Raw genomic sequence first — 17,406 nt, 5'->3', positions numbered from 1 at the left:
GGTTCCTCCTGCCCAGCTCTGTAGCCTCGGGTTCCACGTTCCCGCGCTACCGCAGCCCACGCTGTGTGACCTTGTGCCAGTAGCCTGCACTCTCTGGGCGGCCAGCCGGGGATCTCTAAGCGCTCTTCCGGCTCGCGACCGAGCGTCGCTGGCCGCGGAGACCCTCCCCCACCCCTCCGGGTTGCGGGGGCGTGGGTGGGGGTGGGCGCTGGCAACGGCGCGCCCCCCCACCCTACCCCCTCAGCCCCGGGTCGGTGGCCGGATCCGCGCCTGGTTTTGGGCTCAGCCGCGCCGCCCCCTCCCCCGCGCGCATCTCCCCGCCCCCCGCCCCCTCCCCGACGCTCTCGGGGAGCCGGGGCCGCGCGGCTCCTCCTCCCGCAGCCGCATCTGGGGCGCCGCGCCGGCCAGAGGAGAGGCATGGGGCGCCCGCGGGCCGGGGCCGGGGCCGGGGCCTAGGCGGCGGACCTGCGAGCGGACCGGAACAGCGGCGGCGGCGCAGCGCAGCGGCGGAGCGGGCCGGAGGCGGCCGAGGCGCCGGGCGCAGGTGAGGGCGCGGGGGTGGTGCGCGGTGGCCCGACCCCCTTTCCGGGGCCGGTGCGCCCTGTCCCTTGGCGAGACCCCCAATCCGAGTCTCCTCCCGGACAAACATCCCTAAACCGAGGGGCGGCGCTGGCGCAGAAAAGCCCCCTCCCCCTGCCAGTTCTGTCTTCCTAGCTCCCAATCCGAGGGGGCGGCTCTGCGGCTGGAAAGCCCCCTTCTCTGGGTGCGATCTCCCCAGTCTAGGTCTTCCTGGACCCCCAGACCGGGGGAGGGCGGCATGCCTGGGGCCCGGAACCCCCTATCCAGGGCCAGACCCCCCATTCCACCTCTTTTTCCCGCGGACTCTCCCATGCCAAGGGGCTGCCAAAGCTGGGGAGCCCCTCGTCGGGCCCGACCCTCAATCCGCAGGGCGGCCAGGGGGTCAGGCAGACCCTTTCCCTGCCCAGCAGCCTTGGAGCTAAGGAGAGGGAGGGCTTTGCCAGCCGGCCAGGGCATTCCTCCATTCAGCCCAGCTGCCTCCATCCCGCCTCAGTAGCCCCGGGAGCCTGCCCAGCCAGCTCCCCCCTGCCCGAGCTCTTTTCCCGGACCTGGCATCTGGGGAGGGGGTGGGGGCAACCCCACCCCCCAGCGCTGCATGGCGCCCCCTCCCTGTTTGCGTACCGGGAGGGGCCGGGCTGACCCGGGCACCTGGGCTGGGGGGGCGCTCACATGGCCACGGGAGGCCCCCACGTGCGGCGCCCCGCGGTGAAAGGGGTTCGCAGCGTTCAGAGCCGGTGGCAGGTGGACCTGCTGGCCGGAGAGGCCAGCTGGGTCCAGATGTGCCGGGCCTGCTGGGAGGGGACATGTGCTACCTGGACATATGATGATGGCCCCTGGCCTCTTTCGACCGAACCTACCAGCTCTGATCCCCCTCCATCGTTCCGTTCCTCTATGCTTTCGTTTCTCTCCCTTCTTCTTCCTCAGAGCTGCCTGTGTTGCAGAGGGATGGGCAGCCAGAGACTGTTGATGTTGTGGGGGGAAAATGAAGTGGGGAAACGGGTTATGGGTTGGTAAAGGCCAGTTACAGGGGAGGGGAGTGAGGGGATGGATGGGGTGCTCTGAGGATGGAAGCCTTAAGCTTGGAGGGCAGTGCTAGTGGGTTTTCCTGCACCCCCACCTGCCTGCAAGTGGAAATGACAGAGGGGGAGGGGGCCGCGGTCCCCAGCCCCAGGAGCCTGGAGGGGTCTGCCTCTACCCCCATTGCACCTAAGCTCTCTCAGCCTAGCTCCCTGGGGTCCTGGCTGGCTCTGCCTCTGTGCCCTCACTTGTGGAAGGGGGCTGTGTTTTCTTCCAGGCTCAAGGTGCTGGAATGGGCTTGTACGGGATCATCTCAGAGAGTGGCTGTTGGAGGAGCCCAGTTTCTGTCCCACAGAGGCAACTGTGGGCTGGCTGGTCCCAGGGTAGCCTGAGGGGCCTGAGCCAGACTCCCAGCGGCAGCAGGGCTGGGTGGGGCCGCAGAGCTGGGTGACCGATTGGTGGTTAGAGCGTTGGGAGCCACTGCCAGGCCCCGAAGCGGGGCCGAGCTGGCTGTTGGAGGCCAGTCAGCTGCAGATGCGGAGTGTGCTCCCAGCAGCTCCTGGAGACACTGGCTGTGCACGTGGGGGCGGGCTTGTGTGTGTGTGCGTGTGCCTGTGCTGTGGGAGGGGTGCGCCAGGATGCCTGGGTCCTCCTGGAGCCCAGAGACAGCGACTCGACTTCTGTGAGTGTGCCCGTGGGAAATGTCCATGGCACCCTCCCTTAGTCCATCCGTCAGAGCCTGGACTAGGCCTGTGCTGGGCCCTAGGGACACAGGGTGATCTAGTGTGGCCCGCACCCTCAGGGAGTCGCTGTTCTGCCCAGAAGCAGGGGGCAGGCAGTCTGTACCAGGCACTGGGGGTGGAGTGCAAGGTCCCGACGAGAGAAAGTGTGGGGTAGAACAGGCCTAATGGCTGAGTTTCATGGGACCCAGGGCAGCATCCGGCTGGTCCCAGCTGTGAGATGGAGCCGCAGGTCTGAGGGCTGTGCGGAGGGGCGAAAGGCCGCCTGGCCGCTGAATTGGTGCTTTTGAAAGGAGGCTGAAGGGCACTTGGGAACTAAGGATGGATCGTGTAGTCTGGAACTTTTGTAAGACTCCCTGACGAACTGGTCATACCAGGGGCATCTCGTTAAGTTCTTGCGCAGTTTGTGGGCCCCTGGCTTCTTAAATGCCGGTGCTTCTGTGGAATGGGAAGCTTCTAAGGAATTCCGCTGGACACTCTGTGGGACAGGAGCAGTTGTTCTCTGCGCTTCTATAACTCTGTGATGAACTGATAGATTCACTCATTCCAAAGATCATTAAAAAAGTAGCATCATCTGCCTATAGTGCATTTAAACATTTCCACTTAAACATTCCGAAACGCGCATTAATAAAATCTCGAAGGTGGATTTTTTTTTTTTTTTTTTTTTCCAAAAAGCTCACTGTGGGTATTCAGGAAATGCCCACTGCTCCCAGGATGAAGCCTAGCTTCCTCCCCACACCAGCCCCTCCCCTCTCTCTTTGGCTCTGGTCCCCCTGGCCTGCTTTCAGTTCCTGGAACAGGCCTGGTTGCCTCCAGCCTCAGGGTCTTTGCACACACCAACCAGTTGTCTGCCTGAACACACCTCCCCACATTTCCCTACTTAAGTTCTACTCATCATCGAGATCTCAGCTTAGGCATCACTTCCAGACGAAAGCCTTCCCTGACACCCAGGCCGGATTGTCTCCCTGTCCCCGTCTTCCCAGCCCCCACGGGTTTCTGCCTTCCCTATCCCAGTCACTGTTCCCTATTATCAGATGCCTCTCCGTACAGCTGGTGTGGAGAGGAACAGGGTCACGCTTGCCTCTTCATGCCATCCCACTGGTGCTAAGGACAGGTCTTGGCTCATCCCAGGCCCTCAGTCCATTTCTTTGGCTGAATGAATGGACGGACAAGCACCACTGGGGCATCCTAAGTCGAGGGCTGGGCAGTAGGACGTGGTGAAAGCCTTGGCTGGGTCCATTCATCAGCATGACCGTCCGTATGGGCTCCTGCCTCCAGCTGGGCCTGCAAACTCCGCAGCATTTGGCTAGGCTCTGGGGGGTTATAGGCCCGTGGCCTTTAAAACCCCAGTGTGTCTGTGCGACCCCAGAGGCTTTGCAGGAGAGTGAGGAGCCATGCTTGGGCAGGAGCCTATGTCTTTGGGGGTGTCTCCGGTGGCACTTATTTCTGTCAACTCATTACCCACATCATCTCCTGCTTGCTTTCCATTCAGGAGGTCACCAGCCTGTCCACTCACTTGTGCGTTTCCTAATGTTCCTTTCTGTCTTTGGGCCCCCAGGGCTTCCGGAGACCTGCTCTGTGTCTCCTGCTAGGCACGGAGACAGAGTCAGACCTACAGGGCCCTGCTCTGTGAACCATAGTCATCCTGCCAGGCCCTTCTGGTGGTAGAGGCTGGTGCTGTCCAGTGCTGGGAAGGGGCATGAGTTTGGGCCCAAGGGAATTGCTTCCTACAGGACATGCACTAGATCTGGAGTGAATTTTGGAGGATTCAGAGGATTTAGGTAGATAGACAATAGCGGGAAGGACCACGTTGTTGAGGCCGGAAGGCAGCCACTGGAGGCTGGTCATGGGGGTGGGCAGTGTGCGGGGATGGTAAGTGTCCTGTTGCTGCCTCGCTGTGTGCCCCTGGATGTGGCATGTCCCCTCTCTGGGCTCCCTTGATAGGTAGGGCACAAGCTTGGACCTTGTGATCTCAAAGAATTGCCAGCCTCCCAGTGTGGAGTCTGTGGTGCTGACAGCCCAAGAAGAGATTCTCAAGGTCCCTAGCTCTCTGTTGGGCATGTGGGGAGCCGGGGTGGGGCTTGGTTCACTCTCAAGGCTTTGGAGGGCAATGTGTGTTAACACCTGGGGCCAGGATCAACGGGGCTGCTGCTGAGGCTTAGCAGTTTCTTGTAACAGTGGGCCCTGTCAGTTAAGGGAGTGCAGGGCTGGCTCCGTTGAGAGGGGCTCCCCGTCGTGCAGACTCTCACTGCACCCTTTTTGGGAAAGGCTGTCCCTGATGAGAGGCTTCCTGTGTGCTGGACCAAAGACAGGCCCACTTTTGACTTCATCAGACTCTTGTGGGGGGGCCCTTTAAGACTCATGGGACCTGACTTCCTTTTGTCGTGGCTCACGGAGGTGGGAGGGGTGCATTCTCTCCCTCTACCTTCTTCCACAGTGTCTCCTGGTGGCCGCAGGCAGGCGGCCAGGACGGAGGCCTTCAGGGCACGAACAGCACTCAGGGTGCAGAAGATACTGAATCTCGGCATCTTCCCACCACCACCAGGGGTAGGAATGAACAGGGATATTTTGTCTCCATTTGACAGATGAGGACACTGAGGCTCAGGGATGTTGGGTGGTTTCCTAAGGTTACTCAAAGCAGGGCAGAAGGTGAGCCCATAGCCCGGGAGCCCGGGGGGTGCCAGCACACAGGAGCCTGTCGCTAACTGATGGCACATCACTTCCTGAGCCGAGGAGCGGGGCTCTGGATCTCTCTGTGCTGGGTTTCGCAACGCCGCCTCCTCCCCGCCAAGCTGTCTGACGTGGCCTTTTCAAAAACCCAAAATGAATGGAAGCAAATTTTGTTTGGAGAATTTTGCTACACCCTTCACCAGGGCTGGTTGCAAAACCAGGCTTGGGGATCCCTGATACTGCTGCTGCTGATCCCAATAATGGCAACGGTGTCACTGGCTAACACCCACTCGTGGAACAGAGCACTGGTGACCAAGTCCCAGGAGCCACACATGGTGCCGGACCCTCCGGTTAATGAGCACCAGCTCTAAGCACCTTAAATTCGGCCTCTCCTTTAGTCCCATGACGTCCTATTACTATCCCCATTTTACAGATGAGAAGACAAGCACAGAGGGCTGGAGTCGCCCCAAGCCCCAGAGCTGGCCAAGTGGAAGTGCCAGGATTTGAGTCCAACCCAGTCAGAGTCTAGAATCTGGTCTCCGCCCACATTTTGGATATGTGTTCACCAGCAGTGATGGGGGGGGTTGGTATGTAGAGGTGGGCATTGGGCCACGGGAATTAAATGTGGCAGACCTGGACCCTGGCTTGGGGGAACCTGGCCGCTCACTGGAGGCAGATCGTGGCCAGAACTGAGAGCAGGCTCAGGAGTGACCTTGGATGTCATCGGTCGCTCTTGGGCCCCACCAGGGCTTGCTGGGTTTCCTGGCTATTAACAGGAGGAGCACCATGGCCCTTCCCCATAAATTTGCTCTTCACTGACTCACAGCTCTGGGAGGGGGCCCATCCATCAGGCTCCAGGGTTGATGGGAGGTGGCACAGGTGCTGAGGGAGAAGCAGGGATACAGTGCGACAGAGAGGGAACAGGATGCTGGCATCCTGGGACCCCTTGTATCCAGCCCGGCACAGGGACTTCGGAGGAGGCAGCAAAGCAGACATGGCATTTGTCTACCTTCCTTCCGCGTGAGAGGACCTGAGCAGGTGATTCGTCTCCTGGAGTTTGCTTCAGAAATGACTAAAGCCACATTTCATACGTGAGGGGGTCATCTTGAGAAAGCACACGACAACGTGGGCAGGTTCTGTCTTTGATCATGCAGAAATGGAGCAGGCATCCTGCCGTATAAATGGAGTATGAGACCACTTATTGAGTGCCTGCTGTGTACCTTCACGCTGTGCTGGGCCCCCACCACAGGGGCTCCGAACCACACCCGATGAAGTATTTGTGATTGCACAGGAGGGGGTCTCCGTGCCCCCAGATATGGGCCGGGGAGGGAAAACTAGGCCTCTGGGTTCACAGGTTTTTCTTTCTGCGGTGACAGATGAGCCTGCGGTGACAGGGCTGGGTTCAGGAGGCTTTTGCTTTGAATCTACCAGGAGATGGGGGTTTGGAATGACTGGCGAGCTGGTTTGCTGCTGTGTGTCCCCTGTGGAGTCCCAGAACCTCTCTGGGCCTCGTGGTCTCCATCTATTTGTTGAAGTGCTGGGAGTTAGGGCTCCACGGCTCGCCCAGCTCTGCTCTCTGTGGCTTCAGGAGTAAACTGAGCTGAGATTCCCTCTGGAAGGTGTCAGGGAGCCCCCACGGGCCTCACCCCTGACCCTCGGCCCAGCTTCCCACCTCTCCCTGTCCCCCAGGCCCAAGCCAGAGGGAGGGAGCCTGTCCTTCCGCCCACTGCGGGCTGACTGCGCGCAGTGACGCAGCAGCCGAGGGCTCTGGAGCGCAGCTTGGAAACGGGGATCCGGGTTTGCTGAAGACAGGGGAGAGAAGACTCTTCCCACCACCCCCAGCTGCCTGCCTGCCTGCCTCCCTCCCCCGGCTGCCGCCAAGCCCCGGCACCTCCTCGGCACTGCCAGATCCACTTACAGGGTGGGAAGCTCAGCTGAAGAGGGCCCCAGTTCACATCCCAGTGTGCCAAGGCCTTGCCGTGTGGCCATGGCACGCTTGCCTGCTCTTCTGGGCAGTGTGCACCGTGAGGACTGGGCTTTGGGATCCAGAGGCTGGCTGGGCAGTTGGCAGGGTCCCCTGGGACCCAGAAGGAGCTCTTCCGCCACCTGTGAGCTCCATGTGTGCCCCCCGCGGTGCAGGGAGCAAGGTGCTGTGCTACTCTCCATTTTCCATCCTGGGAAACTGAGGCCGCACAGCAGGTGAATGGTGGAGCCAGGATGGACCCCAGGTCTGGGTGACTCAGGTATCCAGGCGAGAAGGCAGACCCCAGGCAGGAGGCCAGCTGGGTCACTGTGAACCTTCTGGTGCCTTCTCTGAGTCTCGGTTTCTGCACTTGTGCAATAAGGTTGGGGGGAGGTTGGGGCTGCCCCAGGCCATCTCTGGGTCCCCCGCTGCCACTGCTGGGAACTCTGCGCTTCCTCACCGACCTCCAGCTCCCACCGTGGAAGCCAGGGTGTGATGACAGGCAAGGAAGTGTCGGCATCTCACAGCTCTCCTTCGGGGGGAGCCTGCCACCTTTGGGGGGGTGAGAGATTCCTGGAGAACTGGGCATATGCGAGTTTTTCCAGGGATCGCCTGCATGGGGACAGAGATAGGTTGGCTCTGGGCAGTCGGGGGTCTGGGGGTGGGGTGGGGTGGGGACTTGGCTTCCTGCTGGGCCAGGCCCACCTTTGCCTGTCTGTGGATCTGCTCCTTGTGTGTCTGGTTCATCAGGGGGCTCTGGGAGGGTGTGGGCATGGATGGGAGGGTAGGGCCCCCCTCGGGCTCCCTCACCCCACTGCATGCGTGTTGGGGGGAGACGTGGGTGCAGAGTGAGTGTGTATGTTTTATGTGCTATGTGTGTATGGGGAGCGTGTGAGAAATGAGCGTGGGAGTGTGCATGCGTGCGTGTGTGTGAGTGATGTCGCCTCCATTCGAGCCAGGCCCTTCGTGTATCGTCAAGTCCTCTTGACATTGGGAGGCAGATGGTAATATCCCCCCTTTCTTCTCAGTGGTCATGCAGCAAACACACAGGACGTGCCGGCTCTGTGCCCAGAGCAGGTGTGGGGCCCGTGTCAGTGAGCGCAGCTCCCGGGCCCGGCCCCGCAGCACCCACGGTCCTCTCGGAGGCCAGTGGTCAGGACATCACCTCCCACGTGAATGTGAGCTCCTGTCGAGACAGGGGCTGCTGCTATCAGAGACAAGTACAAGGAGACCTAGTCTGCGGGGCAGGGAGGGTCGTCCTGAGGAGGTGATGATGGACCTGCCACCTGAGAGCCAGAAGGAGGGAACTGGGACAGAAAGGCCCCGTGCTAGGCAGCAGGGGAATGGGAGGGTCAAGAGCCTGGAGAGCAAGGGGCTCCGTGGGAGGTAGAATCAGGGCCTGGAGGGACACAGGTGGGCTCTTGGCACAGGAGGAAGCTGAGGCTCAGACAGGTGAGGTGGCCTGCCCAGGTACGGCTAGAAACTTAGCCAGAGGGTCTGCCCTGGTTGTAGTTAGCAGAACCTTTGACTCACACGGAGTCCGACTTGGGACCTCTTGAGCAATCTGCCTGAGGTCCCCCAGCAAGTTAGCATGGAGTGATGCCTCCTGTCGGCACCACCCCCCGTGCGTGGATGCTTCCCGTGGAAAGAAACTGAGGAGCCACAGAAGGTTCTGGAGTAGGGCAGACCCATAGTGCTCTCTGGGCTGACCACACCCCAGGCCTTCCCAGCACTGGCGTGGAATGTTGGCCATTTGCCTGCCTGCTGAGGCTGAGGCTAGAGCCAGCTGACCTCTGCCGACCCAGTGTGTCACCACCCTCTGCTGACGCTGGATGGGCTGGGGGCGCAGGCAGTGAGTGGGCAGTGATGGGCAGGGGACTCCCTGGCCAGCACCCCTTTGCCAGGCTGGGTTTGACTGATGACAAGGCCATTTCTGGAGGCCATCAGGGAGGCAGCCTTGCACCTGGAGACCTTGGGGTGAGTCTGGGGTCTCAGCTGTAGAGCCGACACTGAGCTCCTTCCCTGCCTCTGGTCTCCTTCTCAGGCATCTTTTGGCTCTAGCCTTCACACTTCTGGCCAAGATGACTGTCTCAGCCCCCTCCCAGGTCTCCTGCCCATATACGGTGTATACACAGGCCAAGTGATTGATGGAGAAACCACGCCCACCCCCTTACATCTCATCGTGAGTCCTGAGCAGTCAGTGCCCCTGTCACCTGCCTCCGTCCCCCCCTCCAGCCCTCTCCAGCCCCCGGTGTGCTCTCACTTACAGCTCAGCTGAATGAGTTGGGAGTCACAGAACACACAGGGTCCTCTGGCCCCCAAACCTTCCCATTCGGCTGTTCCTTCTGCCCAGAATACCCTTCCCCAAAGTCCTTGTTCAGTAACTCCTGTTGGTTACTGAGCACTCAGCTCAGGCCTTGCCTTTCCAGGAGACTTTCTCTCTCATCCACACGAGTCACTCCTGCCCGGACTCCAGAGGCCTGTGCTCTGTGAAGTCCACTTATGTGTCTGCCTCCCCTACGCCTCCTGACAGGGGCCAGGCTGGTGCCCCTTGGCACCCCGCACCCCCCTGCAGTGCCTAGCCTGGGGCCTGGCACACAGTAGGTGCACAGCTCGTGAGTGTCAGCTGAACACTGCCGTGCCCCATGGCCAGAGTACAGCCCCTGCAGGGGCCAGGTCATGTGACAGGTGCCTCAGATAGGAGCTCAGCCCCCAGGTCCCACTGGGACCCCTCTGCTCCTCTCCTCGGGGACTGGGAGTAGGAGCAATGTCCAAGTGAGCCCATATGGAGTGATATGGGGCTGCCTTGGGCTGGGTGAGCAGGAAATTGCCTGGTCGGTTGCCTCATTTTAGCTTATGGACCCACCAGGGATTTTTTTTTTTTTTTTTTTTTTTTTTTTTTTGCCAAAAGAAGAGTCAGGAGAAGCCCGACTGTTTGAAAGGAATAGATTTCTTGTTCTTTAAGCCCCTGAAATTTGGGGGTTTATTCTCAACGCAGTCTAGTCCGCGTTAATTGTTATAAGGATCTACCACATGCCCAACATTATTCCAGGCTATGGGGACAATATTCCGCCACGGAGGCTCTCGTGAGAACTGAGTGAAAACAGATGCGGAAGCCTCCGCTCTGTGGCAGCACATAGTAGGCGCCACCGGTTAGCCGAGCTGTCTCAGATCTGTTCTCCTCCTAGACCTGCTGCTGGGTCTCCCCCACCCCAGGCTCACATCTGGGCTCTCTCCCCCAGGGTGCTAACTGTTGTGAGGAGCAGCCTCGCTGGGAAGGCTGAGGTTGGGAGGGAGGTGTCTCTGGACAGACAGGGGTGGGGGGGCCACTAGAGGGGAGCCCCTGCCTGCCCAGCGTGGGAGCTGGGGAAACCACTAGAAGCAGCTTCCCACTGCTTCCACCTTTCTTCCTCCATCGCAGCGTCCGCCAGCTGCATTAGTTAACCTGTCGCTACATAACACATCACCCCAAAAGTTAGTGACTTCAGACAATTGTAAACATTTATTAGCTCTCTTTTTCGCACATACACACACGCAGGAGCCGCTCAGAGGGGATCTGGTGTAGACTCATTATCCGTATGTTAGCCAGGGTTGATGCCGACTGTCTCCAGTAAGGCCTGGGCCAGACCTTGCGTTATTTCTCTCTCTGATACCCCCAGGTACTCTGGGTGGCAGGAATCGCTGTCCCCTACACGTGGGGAAATAAGTCACCGCGCGGGAAAGTGACTCTCGGTCCAGCAGGCAGCTGGAAGAACTGGGATTTGAACCCAGACCAGCTAGCCTCATGGCCTGCACTCTTAACCACTATGTCATCCCGGCCAGGGTGAGCATGAGTGGGTTGGGGAAGGAGACTCTGGGAGGGCCTTAGTGACCATTTAAAAGTGAGGTGTTAATAGCAGCAAGTATTTATGTCCACCTGTTTTAAAGAGCGAGGCTTTCTTTTGTTGTTGTTTTTCCCCTCCTGTTTTTTTTTTTTTTTTTTTTTTTAATTGAAAGAACGAAATTGAGGTGACAACTGCCTCAGCCCTGAGGACTCTGGGAAGGCTTTTCAGAGCCACAGGCTGACCGCCCTGGAGTGGTCACCAGCAGACCTGTCCACCCACAGGAGGAAGTGAGCCGACTCTGAGCGGTCCTGGCTCAGCTCACCAGCTAGGTGACCTTCAGTAAGTCACAGAAATCTCTTGGAGTCTCAGTTTCCCCATCTGTTCCCCATGGGATAATGGTGTCACAGCCCATCTGGAGACTTGGTGTGAGAGTGAAGTGAGGTCTGTGTGTTAAAGTCCTGAGGACAGGACCCAGCACATGGTAGGTGCTCAAGAAAAAGCCACTGGTATTGTGGGGCTCTCTTATGACCTCCCCTGGCCACATGTGCACACACTGCGTCCTCTGGCCTTTCCTTCCCACACTCCAGTCCAGGTCAATTCACAGGTCAGCCTGGGCCTCCTGGTGAGACCAGCACACAGAGAGAGGGGGAAGCTGAGGCCCAGAGATGACTTGCCTGAGGGCCTCACTGGTGGAGACGGGACTGAACCAGAGGCCTGGACTTGGAATCTTGTGCCTTGTTCCACTGTCTCACCCTGAAGGGTCCTTGGGAGAACCTTAGGACACTGAAGGCATTGCAGTAGCTCTCAGACTGCCTTGGAGCCAGGACCCTTGGTCCTCACCCCCTCACTGCCCTCAGACCCCCACGTGACCCTGTTGAGTTGCCTCCCTCTCTGTGCCTTTCCTGCAGCAAGGTGGTGGGGAGAGCCTGGGCTGCCACGGTCCAAGGCTTCTCTCCCAGACCCACCTCTGGGTCTCCCTACCCCAGGCTCACTTCTGTGTTCTCTACCCCAGGTCCACCTCTGGATTCCTCTCCCCCGTGCTCACTTCTGTGTCTTCCTCCCCCATTCCCCACCTCTGTGTCACCTCCCCCAGGCCCCTGCCTCTGTGTCTCCTCCTTCCTCTGCTGTCCTGATTTGTGCTTGGCCCATATATAAAGTAGCAGCTTTTAGGTCGGAAGTCAGGCGATGGGAATTTCCTGCTTGGAGAGGCCCACCCAGTCCCACCCCTTACCTGGGGACCCAGAGTGGCCTCTACCGGGGGTAGTGGCTGTGGGTCTGAAGACAAGAGCTCCTGTAAAGATCCTCCCAGCGCTGCAAGCCCACTGTGCCCCCCACTCCCTCCCTGTGCGTCCTTCACTGGGGAGGAGATATATTTAGACAAAATGCTCCATTCTGTGCAGATTCCATATCCACTGTGCCTGTCCAGGCTGGAGGAGGCAGGGGCTATGAGCAACCTGGTACCTGGCATCTGGGCTGCTTGGAGGTCTGGGGCCAGGGTGGTTGGACCAGAACTCTTCCCTGCGGACTGTGGATGAGTCTTCCTCTCCACCTTCCTGTCCCTTTGAGCCACATCTCTGACCCTTGGCCTCCAAGGCGCAGCCAAACTCAGTCATTTGCTCCTCTGCCCCCCACTTTCTAAGCCTCTCTGTCCTCCTGGTCCCTCTCAGCAAGCAGAGTGCCTTCTGCCTTGTATAGTCAGTCTGCTAACTTGTATTTTGTGTCTTCTGCGGGCCAGGCCCTTGCTGGAAGCCAGGGATATGGAGGTGACTAATAAGGCCCTCAGAGTGACCACATCCCAGGCTGGGAGGCAGGTCCCAGGCCAGTAGGGCGACATCAAGATACTTGTTGCTGTAGCAGGAAGCCCTACGACAAGGGACACTAGGGCTGCTGTGGTGATCTGGGAGGGTCCCCTGCAGGACCGGTGGTCCCAGGGGAGACCTCTAGGTTCAGAGGGAGTAAGCCAACAACTGGAGACAGGGCAGATGTTCCTGGCAGAGGGAACAGCACATGCAAAGGCCAGGAGAGGCGCGAGAACCTGGCTGCGCTGGAGAGAGTGGAGAGCAGGAAGGCAGGGAGGAGCTCGGTCTTGCTGAGCCTCAACAGCCAGTCTGAGGTTCTTGCCCCCTTCCTCCTGCCCCAAGCACCTGAAAGCTGGGGGACCACTGTCAGCAGGCCTGTGGCAGGTCTGGTGTGAGCATGGCAAGGCGTCTGGTCAGTGGCTCCCCCCGCTGCCACCAGGCTGGCTCTGGCTCGCACACCAGATGTGCTGTGCCCAGCTGGGTGGGAATCAGAAATAGCTCACACGTGCTCAGCACTTGGTAAAGCAGCTCCCCCCGTTCTCGGCGCATTTCATCTGCACCCGAGTCAAGGACAGCTCAGTGCTTGCAAGCTGGGTGACCTTCTCCCTCCGTTTATTAATACACCGCCCACTTGGGGCTGCAGGCAGAGCTGGGAGAATGCGTGTAGGGTGGCAGCAGGGGTGTCCTAGACAGGGGAAATGCCCAGGGGCTGGAGGCTGACACCTACCCACTAGAACACTCACTGTCCAGCCAGATAAATCCCAAAGTACAAAAAGGAGTGTAAAATTCCCTGGAATCCACCTCCCTGTGGTGCCCATCATTAACATTTTGGTATCAGCCTTCCAGATAGCCCTCCAAGTTGATCTTCCCTGGCAGATGGATTCATTCATTCATTCATCAAATATTCGTTAAGTGCTCACTCCATGCCAGGCCCTGTGGCGATCAGAGGGGGCAAGACAGAGTCTTAGAGAACTCAAAAACACAACTGAAACGGGGATGAGATCCATAGAGAAGGAGGTCTGAGTCCAGGCTGGGTTTTGGGGAGGGCTTCCTGGAGGAGGTGACACTTGGGCTGAGGCCTAAGAGGTGAGGAGAAGTCCCCCCAGCAAAGAGATACGGAGGGAAATCATTCCTGTCAGAGAGAATGGCAGATGTGCAGACCCTATGGTGGGAGGGGAGGGGTGTTCTCAGTGAAGAGAAAAGGAAGATGGAGAGACTGAGTGCTGGGGTGAAAGAGGACACGGTGAAGCACGAGGGGGTGGCGGGGACCTGACCATGTGGGGTCTCGTCGGCTGTGGGCAGGGCTTGGGGATTTCCATAAGATCATGGGGTGTGGGAGTGTGGGGGACTCATGTTCAATTTTAGTATTTGTGCTCCCGAAGCAAGCGTGACACTCACGTTCAGACCCAACTCTACTGCTTAGCTGGTTGACTTCAAGCAAATTACCTAGCCCCTGTGGCTCGTGCTTCTTGACTGTAGAGGGGAGCCAGCAGTGAGCCAGCAATAGTCCCTACCTCAAAGACTGTTGTAAGGATGAAATGATGTAATGAGATTCTCAGGACAGGATTTGTCCTACAAAAATTGCTCATATTGGTGGCCATATGACGTTAAAGTCATCTGTAGATGAAGTATGTGTTTGTAGGTGATTTTGCGTTAACAGGGTCATGTGAGTCCTGTTTGTAGCTACGTTTCCCCTTGATGCTAGCCATCTTTCTGAGTCAGTGGCTACGGAGTATTATTATATTTAAAATATCTGTATTGAAGTGTAATGTGTTGTAGAAGGCACTAATCTTATGTGTATAGTATAGCTTGACCCATATCCATATATGCATATATGTCGTATGTCACATATCATATGGTGTGTATATCATATATATATCTATAACCACCTGGTAACCTCCACTCAGATCAAAATATAGGATGTTTCCAGCTCGCTCAAAAGGCTGTCATGCTTTTTCCCTGTTAATCCCCACGCATCGCCCCTAGTGGTTATCATTATTCTGACTGCCAGATCATAGCTTAGTTTTGACAGTTCTATACCTTCATATAAATGGTGATTGTGCAGGATGTCCCTTTTGTATCTGGCTTCTTTTGCTCGTCCTTTTGTCTGGGAGATTCATTCATGTCACGTGCATTGGTAGTTCATTCTTTTATATCACCATCTCGTATTTCACTGAGTGAAATACACTGAATTTCATACTTTATCCATCCTATTATTGATAGACATTTAGACACTTAGGTTATTTCCAGTTTGGTTTTTTTTTTTTTTTTTTTACTATATGGAATATGCTGTTCTGGACTTTTTTAATACATAGTTTTCAGGGGAACTTATGAATTTATTTCTGTTGGGTACATAGCCAGGAGCGGTTTCTGGTTCATAGAAGGTGAAAATGTTCAGCTTTGGTAGATACTCTGCCAGTCTCCCAAAGTGGCCGAACCAGTCTGCATTCTCCCCCACAGTGCGTGAGAGTTCCAGTTGCTCCACATCCTCACCAACACGCTGACACTAAAGATAATTAGATAACATCCAGTAGCTGCAGGGAATTCTGCTACAAAGTTGAACCACCTTGAACCAGCTCCCCAATGATGGACATTTAGGTTGTTGCCAACATTTATGTGATTTTTTTTTTTTAATTAAAAGATACGGATGGCTCAGTTAGTTGGGCATCTGCCTTCGGCTCAGGTCATAATCCCAGAGTTCTGGGATCGAGCCCCCCTTGGTCTCCCTGCTCAGGAGAGAGCCTGCTTCTCCCTCTCCCTCTTCCTCTCTCCCTCCTTGTGCACGCGCTCTCTCTGTCTCTCTCAAATAAAATAAAGTCTTAAAAAAAAAAGCTAAATCAATAAAATAAATATTTAAAAATAAAGTAATGGAAGCAACCAAGATGTCCTTCAATCAATGAATGCATAAATAAATTGTGGTATATCCATTTAATGGAATATTATTCAGTGATCAAAAGAAACGAGCTATCAAGCCACAAAAAAGACATGGAGGAGCTTTAAATGCAATTACTAAGCAAAAGAAGCCAGTCTGAGAAGATTACATAGTGTCTGATTCTGACTATACGACATTCTGGAAAAGGTAAAACTGTAGAGCCACGGATTTGGGGGAAGGGAGGAAGGAATGAGTAGGTGGAGCATAGAGGATTTTAGGACAGAGAAACTCTTCTGTATGCTACTGAAATGGTGGCTGCTTTAAATTATACATTTGTCTAAACCCATAGATCTTTACAGTACAGAGTGATAATTACAGACTTCAGTTCATAATAATATATCAATATTTGTTCATCAGTTGTAGCAAATGTACATTTGTGAGACGTCCATTGCAGGGGAGCAGGGGTATATATGGGAACTCTGTACTTTCTGCTCAATTTTCTGTAAACCAAAAATTACTCTGAAAAATAAAGCCCATTAATTAAAAAGAATTAAAATGTCAATGTAAAAATATTAAAAAGGAAAAAGACAAAATCAAAATTCACTAGCAGTGTCCACTGTAGTGTTAGAGATACATCCTCTTGGTGGTTCTCTCTGGGGATGTTTTTCTTGATCTCTGCGGAGATGATACTCCAGAATCCTTTTGTGTTTCACTCCTGTTCCATTCCTCCCTGCTCATTCTCATGGTGGAAGCACATCCCCATATTACTTAAAACTCCCCTTGAATATCATGTTTAGTGGCTCCCTAAAGCAGGAGGAGATTTATATTCTGATGATGGAATTGAAGCCATTGTTTGGAGGAGAAAAAAAAGGAGATTGATGAAATGATGGAATTATGGGTGTTACATTTAGGAGAAATGATTTAGAATTATAGCATCTAACTTGGTACCAGTGCATCTCACAGTCTCAGTACAGTTATCTTCTAAGTGACAGAATGAGGTGTGTTTACATTCTGGAAATGAATGATTATGGATCTTTGAACAGATCAAACTTAACATTTCAAAACTCGAAGAATTTTAGAAACTCTAAGTTGAAAAAAAAAAAAAAAGCCAGTCAAGGTATTCTAGTTTAATCTTTTTTTCCCCAGTGTAACTTTGATTTATTTTCCTTTTTTAAAAACAACTTTCATTGAAGTATAATTGGCATACAATAAATCATACATATCTAAAGTGTTCAAATTGGTAGGTTTTGACAAATGTATACACTTGTGGAGCCACCACCACAATCAAGATAATGAGCATATCCATCACTCCCAAAAGTTTCCTCATGGCGCTTGGTAATCCTCCCTCTTGGTCTTCTTCTAACCCTTCCCAGTCTGCCTCTCCTACTCTCTACTCTTACCCCTCCCCATGCCCAGGCAGGCATTCTTGTGTGTTTCCTAAAATTCTATATAAATGGAATCATACATTCTCTTTTTGTTTGGCTTCTTTCACTCAACATACTGGTTTGGAGATTGTTGTAATGTGTATTAGTATATGTACTAGTACTTCATTTTTTCCCCCCTGAATAGTATTCCATTGGGTGGATATGCCATAGTTTATTCATTTATTTCTTGTTAGACATTGGTTTTGTTTCTAGTTTGGGGCTATTACAAATAAAGTCTCTATGAATATGTGCTTATAAGTCTTTATATGAACATAAGCTTTCATTTCTCTTGGGTAAATAAATACCTAGGAGAGTTATGACTGGACAGTATGGTAGGTGTATGCTTAACTTTTTAAGAATCTGCTCATGTTTTCCAAAGTGGGTGTTCCATTTTAAATTCCTACTAGCAATGTATAAAAGTTTCAGTTCCTCTACACCTTCACCAACACTTGGGATAGTCAATCTTACTAATTTCAAGCATGCTAATACTGATATTTCCTTCTGGTGATAATTTGCAA

General features: G+C 54.9%; 1 protein-coding gene across 3 annotated transcripts in view; it reads left to right on the top strand.

The window, feature by feature from the left end:
• Nucleotides 1-408: 408 nt before the first annotated feature.
• The window catches only part of DLGAP4 (DLG associated protein 4), a 192,912-nt gene continuing 175,914 nt past the window's right edge, over nt 409-17,406 (top strand). For 2 of the 3 annotated variants that reach the window (XM_059133301.1, XM_059133303.1), the window contains exon 1: nt 409-544. The gene's annotated coding sequence lies outside the window, so the exon portion shown is untranslated. The remainder of the gene's footprint in view (nt 545-17,406) is intronic. The other variant, XM_059133302.1, reaches the window with a different exon arrangement.

This window comes from Mustela lutreola, chromosome 9 (assembly GCF_030435805.1).
Source record: "Mustela lutreola isolate mMusLut2 chromosome 9, mMusLut2.pri, whole genome shotgun sequence".
NCBI classification, from domain to species: domain Eukaryota; kingdom Metazoa; phylum Chordata; class Mammalia; order Carnivora; family Mustelidae; genus Mustela; species Mustela lutreola.
The sequence above is the reverse complement of the archived record's forward strand: the minus strand, read 5'-3'. Positions and strand labels throughout refer to the sequence as shown.